This window comes from Budorcas taxicolor, chromosome 9, assembly GCF_023091745.1.
Source record: "Budorcas taxicolor isolate Tak-1 chromosome 9, Takin1.1, whole genome shotgun sequence".
Taxonomy (NCBI): Eukaryota; Metazoa; Chordata; class Mammalia; order Artiodactyla; family Bovidae; genus Budorcas; species Budorcas taxicolor.
Window position 1 is genome coordinate 35,394,326 of NC_068918.1, and position 6,292 is coordinate 35,400,617.

Consider the following 6,292-nt stretch of genomic DNA (forward strand, 5'->3'; position numbering starts at 1 on the left):
TTTATATTAATCATTTAAGTTCTTCTGTAAGAAAACTTATTTAGGCAACCTCTTATACCGGTATGGACTCTCGTGTATATTTATTTAAAGGTTTGGGTTATCATCTGATAATCAGGCTCAGATTGTTTCAATTTTGGCCATTGGGTGTTCTTTTTAGGTTGACTCCTATATCCCTTCAATATACCCCGTCTTTTTGTTTTTTGAGTGTTTCTTTACTTTCTGGCACTCCTGTGGATTTCCTGCCCCAGCCCTAGAATCCATCATTTCTCCAAGGAGCCCTGGTTCCTTCCACTGGGGAGGCCTGTTTTTCAATCCAGACCTCAGCATCACTTACCCACCCACTCAGTCAGCCATTCAAGGAATATGGGTGTATATTCTATCGTGCTGATGATTGACCCAGATGTGGAATATATAGCGGGGAGCAGCGCAGACAAGTCCACGCCTTCAACTGCTAGTGATGTGGCCTGCAAGACAGACAGTGAGCAAATGTCAGCTGAGAAATACATAACTTTGATACATGCTGTGAAGGGAAGGGACAGGGGACTCAGATGAAGAATAATCTATGTCAGGGGCCTGGGTTACATCAGATGGCTGGAGAAGGCCCCCGTGAGCAGCTAACATCCAGGTGGAAAGTTGAAGGATAAGAACTATTCAGCCATTCAAAGAGCAGAGGGAGGAGTCTTTTCAGACTGCAGGTTAGTGGGGCACGGCTAGATTTTTTAAAAAGGAACAGAACATACTAGAAGTATTATCATGTGGAACTCATGTTCCCTTTATGTGTAGGTTGATGTGTTTACTAGTTAATGAAGTAAAATATTTCTTACTGGGGATGATTGTCAGAAGAAAGTTTGGAAGCCACTGTTGTAGGAGGAAATAAAGGCAGATGAAAGCTCTGAAAAGAGAAAAAGCCATAACACACTTGAGGATCCGAACGGGGGTAGGTGTGCCTGTAGGGAATGAATCTCGCATGCGAGAAGAGGCACAGCATAGGGAGGCACGCAGCCCACCAGCAGGGCTGAGGAGGCCTTGGTGTTTTAATGAGGAAGCAGTGGGAGGTCATTGGAGGGTTTCAAACAGGGAAGTGTTGATATTTAAGAAAAACTTCTAGGCTCCTGTGTGGAGGGTAGGAGAGAGCAAATGAGGAAAGCAGGGCCAGTCAGTGAGAAGGGTCGTCCAGAGAGAAGACAGAGCAAGAAGAGGCAGTCTTGCCCTCCCAGCCACTAGAACAATGCCTGGAACACAGTAGCCCTTGGGTGTATATGTGTTGACTGGGTAAATTACAAGATTGTAGTAAAGATGGAGAGAAACGGTTGAGTCGAGACCTGTTTGGGAAATGGAAGGTTCTGCTGACAGATTGGGTCTGGGGGACATGGACTGGGGGGAGTAAGCGCCCTCCCTCCCACACTGCACCTGCCGACGCGCACGCATGCTTACTTCCTCTGCTGTCGGCCTGCGTCGGGCAGTTACAAGGTTCTTTAACTGTTTAGACTGTGTTTCTACCCCTGTGCTTAGTCATAGTGGCCAGAAGTGGAAATAACAGAATTTTTCAAGAGAAACAGATTGTTGTAGAATCACAAAAACCAGTTCTTATCGCAGATTGTCAGTCCCACGAGACTTTATAATCTTGGATGCTCTGAAGCTCTGTGAACATCAATCACTAACAAATAAAGATCTTCAGAGGGGTGCCAGAATTGCTTGGGTTTTAACATTCTGACAGGGAACTTGAGTTGGGGCTGGGGTAGGGGGTGGTAATTGTGTATTTAGCTATGTGCCAAAGACCCTTCTCCCACCTGATTTTATGTTATATTAAAAGTACATTGTGGCAGAATCCTTTCTTGACACTCCTTTTCTTGACAGTGCCAGTGCCTGAGGTCTGCAACTGGCTGCCCACTTGGCTGCTGGCATCCTCAGCAGAGGGCAGCCACCTCCCATCACTGTGGAGGGACTGGGAAGAGGACAGGCCTAGACTGAGCCAACAGGGGGCAGAAAACAGAAGGAACCAGTCCCCAGGAACAGAGACACATGAGTCCTCTCTGGCAAGTCGGGCACCAGAGATGGGCGTGCTCCGGAGATGCTGATGAATTTTGAAGGATTGGTCCTTTTGGTCAAATGGGTTTCATGCTCTTGACTGAGAAACCAAAGCAACCATCAAATGTTACTGGGAGTGATGCCAGTGGTGTTAAGAATTTTCATATGACAGAATAACAAACTCAAACTGGCTTAAGCAAACAAAGGGATTGCGTTAGCTTATAGCCTAAAAACTCGAGCATGCAGTCCAGAATTTGCATCCTCCTCACCATATCAGCCCCATGCCAGTCTTGTGTATAGCCCTGCTTCTTCTGTGTGTTGGCGTCATCCTTAGGCTGGCCCTCCTCTTGGTGACACGAATGGCCGAGGGGGTGGTGAACTTTGTATTTGCTAACATACTGTCCAGGAGAAGGGGGATTGCCCCCTCTGGTAAACCCACAGAGGGCTGAGGAAGCTAGTTCCCAGAAGCCCTAGGAAACATTTCCTCAGGTTCCACTGGCCTGAATCAGGCTGTATGCCCACCTCTGAGCCAGTCACCATGGCCAGGTGATGGGTACTCTGGCTTCTCCCGGGAGCTGGATCAATCCAGATGTTAGAGACGGAGAGACAGAGAGGAGAGTGGTTCCCTCGAGGCACAATGTGGGTACTGTGGCAGGAAAAGCGAGGAAAGGACACTAGGGACGCAACCTATATATGGTTACTACATCAGCATCATTATTGTGATAAAGGCCCAATTGGAGGTGATACAGATATAGACAAGAAAACTTTTGTTCAGAACCCCAGTTCTGCCTGCTTCTTGGTGAGTGACTTGACTTCTTCAAGTCTCAGTTTTTTATCTGAGAAAATGTGGATGACAATACCTCAGATATCTAAATACACACACACACACACACACACACACACACACACACACATATATATATCAAAATATATAAGGTCACATATTTGAAAAAATAAACTGAGGTACTTTTTGTATTTTCTCGCAGTGCCAAATACAGTCCTTCCTGTAGAAGCCAAGGTTGAGCCCACATTTGAGCCTAGCAGAATAGCAGATGGAAGGAAGGCTTCCCTGGCCGTCAAGTGTTGGGCAAGTCAGGGCCCATCTCGTGTCTTCATCGCAAGAAAGAAGTTTCACTGGTTCAGAACCAAACTTAAGCAGCAGGTGTTCAGAGCTGGGGTGCAGAAGTTTCAGCTTTGATTTTTCTATGAAATCGTTCAGGTTATTAAAATGTCGGCCCTGTTCTCTTGTTTAAGAACTGGTTTCATTTCTAATGACACAGCACCATCATGCCATTCCTTGATTTAGTCACGAGAACCAAAACTAATATGTGGCTAGTTTCAAGTCGTTTTTATAGCAGTTAGTACAGAGAACAACAGGCTCCTGTAAAAACAGATGTATTTGCTATCTGCTTCTCTATCTGCTGCCTCTCAGACTCAACCCCTGATTTCTAAGATGGCGTGGTCCTCTGGTTGGGCCTCATGGGAGAGGCTCTTGCCCAGGACAAAAGCCTGGCTGTTCTTCTCAGTGTGAAATTTTTCATAAGAAACAGGAGTCCCATCCCCTATTGATCCTGTGTATAAAATAGATAACTAGTGAGACCTAACTCAGGAAACCCTACTCAGTGCTCTGTGGTGACCTAAATGGGAAGGAAATCCAAAAAAGAGGGGATGTATGTATACATATTGCTGATTCACTTTTGCTGTACAGTAAAAACTAACATAACACTGTAAAGCAACCATACTCCAATAAAAATTAATTAAAAAAAAAAGAGTCACAGCCCCCAAGCATTGTAAGAATGGTAAAGGGGTATCAGAAAGAGACCCTTCACCTCTTTAGATAGGATTCACTTGGCATTATTGTCCATTGTGAACACAGAGGAGGTTTTTTTATTTGATGAGTCTATAAACTTCTTCCAAGGCCCTGTGGTATTAATGTGAGAAAGTTTGCATACATTTAGCATTCTTGGAAAAAGCATGGCCTTCCTAATAATGCTAATACTCTCAGAGTGACCTCACAGCCAGTGTCCTGATAGAGGCTTCATCATCTACCGTGTCTCTACAAGCAGCTCAGATAACAAATGCTTACAGATGAGGAAACAGAGACGCTGAATTTTCCATGGCTTCAGAGAAAGAAGGTTGTGGAGTTTATTATAGAGTCCTGGGCTAACCTCTGTGGTGTAACTGCTTGATCTGTCTGTGGATGAGTTTCCTCACACATAAAATGTAAATAATAATAATAGTTAAAAACCCCTCATTGGTGGCAGTGAGGATCGTGTAAACTCATGCATGTACAGTGTATAGACCAGCATCCAGCATGTAGTTTGTACTCAGTAAATATTCGTTGTAATTATCATTACCTTCACTATCGTTTTTTCTCAGTCACAAATTAAATGCCCTTGTGTCTTTAACTCACACAGGTACAATCCACCTGCTGGGTCTCCCCCCAGTCTCAATTATACACTTGATCTCAAGTTGTCTTCCAACAGCTGTTTCAGACTAGGGCAAGTCATGCTTCCATGCTAGAAAGTTGGCTTCCTCTGGGGTCATCTCAACAATCTTTTCTTAATGTCTTTTAGTGCTAAATATGACTCCTAGGATGGGCTTCCCTGGCAGCTCAATGGTAAAGAATCTGCCTGCCAACACAGGAGACACGGGAGACATGGGTTTGGTCCCTGATCCAGGAAGATCCCCTGGAGAAGGAAGTGGCCACCCACTCCAGTATTCTTGCCAGAAGAACCCCATGGACAGAGGAGCTGGACGGGCTCCAGTCCATGGGGTCGCAAAGAATCTGACATGACTTAGTGACTGAACAACAGCGTGACTCCTAGGGCACCAGTGTTTTGCAATGTTGACTGTTGAATTGACTATCAGGTCAGGTAGATCCAACTCACCTGGAAGACTGGATTGGGCAGTTATGCCTCCTGCTCTTTGCTCTGACTCGGAGCCTGTGCTATGCTATAGTCAAACCCAGGTCCACCTTCTTGGCCCAGTTTAAAATGTTCCATCCAGTTCAGCCAACATCATTTCACTTAATTCCTGCATTTAAAAAAATTTCCACGTTGGGAACATTGTCAAGAAAGCCTTTCTATAGTTCATTTCTTTGATTATCTTATTCTTTGTTTCTTTCAACCAGTATTCTTTACTGTGTTCATCTGAGCAGTCCCAATAATGATGGTGCTGTTCATTGCTTTGCATATGTACATCTTGTCCCTTCTCTCAGACGGTGAATTTCTTGAAGCTGAAAGCCGTTGCCTCTCTTTCTTTGCATCACCCGCAAGCCTGGGGGCAGGTCTGCCTGGAGATGAACTCACGGAAGGGCTCTGACTAATCTCTGTGGATCTCCCACAGATGGATCTCCCCCATCCTTTCCCTCAGCTTACATCCTCTTTCCTTTCTCCTGAGTGTCTCACAGGCCCTTTCTGCCTGGCAGGAGGTAGGCCTTGAGCAAGCAGAGACGTAGACTGCATTGCCAGGGCTGATCTGTCCTGTATTGGGGGCTTTGAAGGTGGTACACCCAGGGGCATCCTTGGACCAGGCCTCCAACCCCCTCTGTTGGACTGCGTGTTAGCAGATCACCTGCCATTTCCTCAAACAGATGACCACATCTTCCCTTCAAGTCTCCTCGTGTTTCCCTTGGTCCAGTCTCTCTCCTCCCACCCGCACTCTCACCCTGCCTCTCCCGGATTCTCTTCCAGGCCTGTCCTGTCTCCCGGCCTCCGTTTGTGCCCTGGCCTCTGCTCTTGCTCGATCCTTCTGTGTGCCTCACTTTGGTTTCTGTTCCCCCTCTTCTTTTTCTTTCACTTTCCCCCGCCCACCAGACTGTTTTACCAGTGTCATCATGACTTACAGTGTGGGAACATGGCCCTCGCTGGCTCCCACATTACACAGCCTCGCTGGCCCTTTGGATGCCCTCTGCTGAGCCAAACCAGCAGGACAAACCCTCCACGATAGCCGGACACCGGGCAGCTCCCACCGGGAGGCCTCCTTCCTGCCCACCTCCGGAAGCAGGGCAGGGCTGAAGACGGAGGCCACAGAGAAGGACCCCAGACCTTTCCTCAGCTTCTGTTGGGGCATGTGAGCTGGGTGTGACCCCAAGACTTAGAACAGCTTCGCTCTGTGAAAGCGCGAAACAGGGAGGGTTCTCTGAAAGGAATGGTCTGGGCTGCGGGGAAGAGGTGGGGTAGCACATATGACTGAGACCCGGGAGGTTTCTAGTGCTGACATGACTCGGCTCCTAATCCACAGAACTCAGCTGAAACACCCA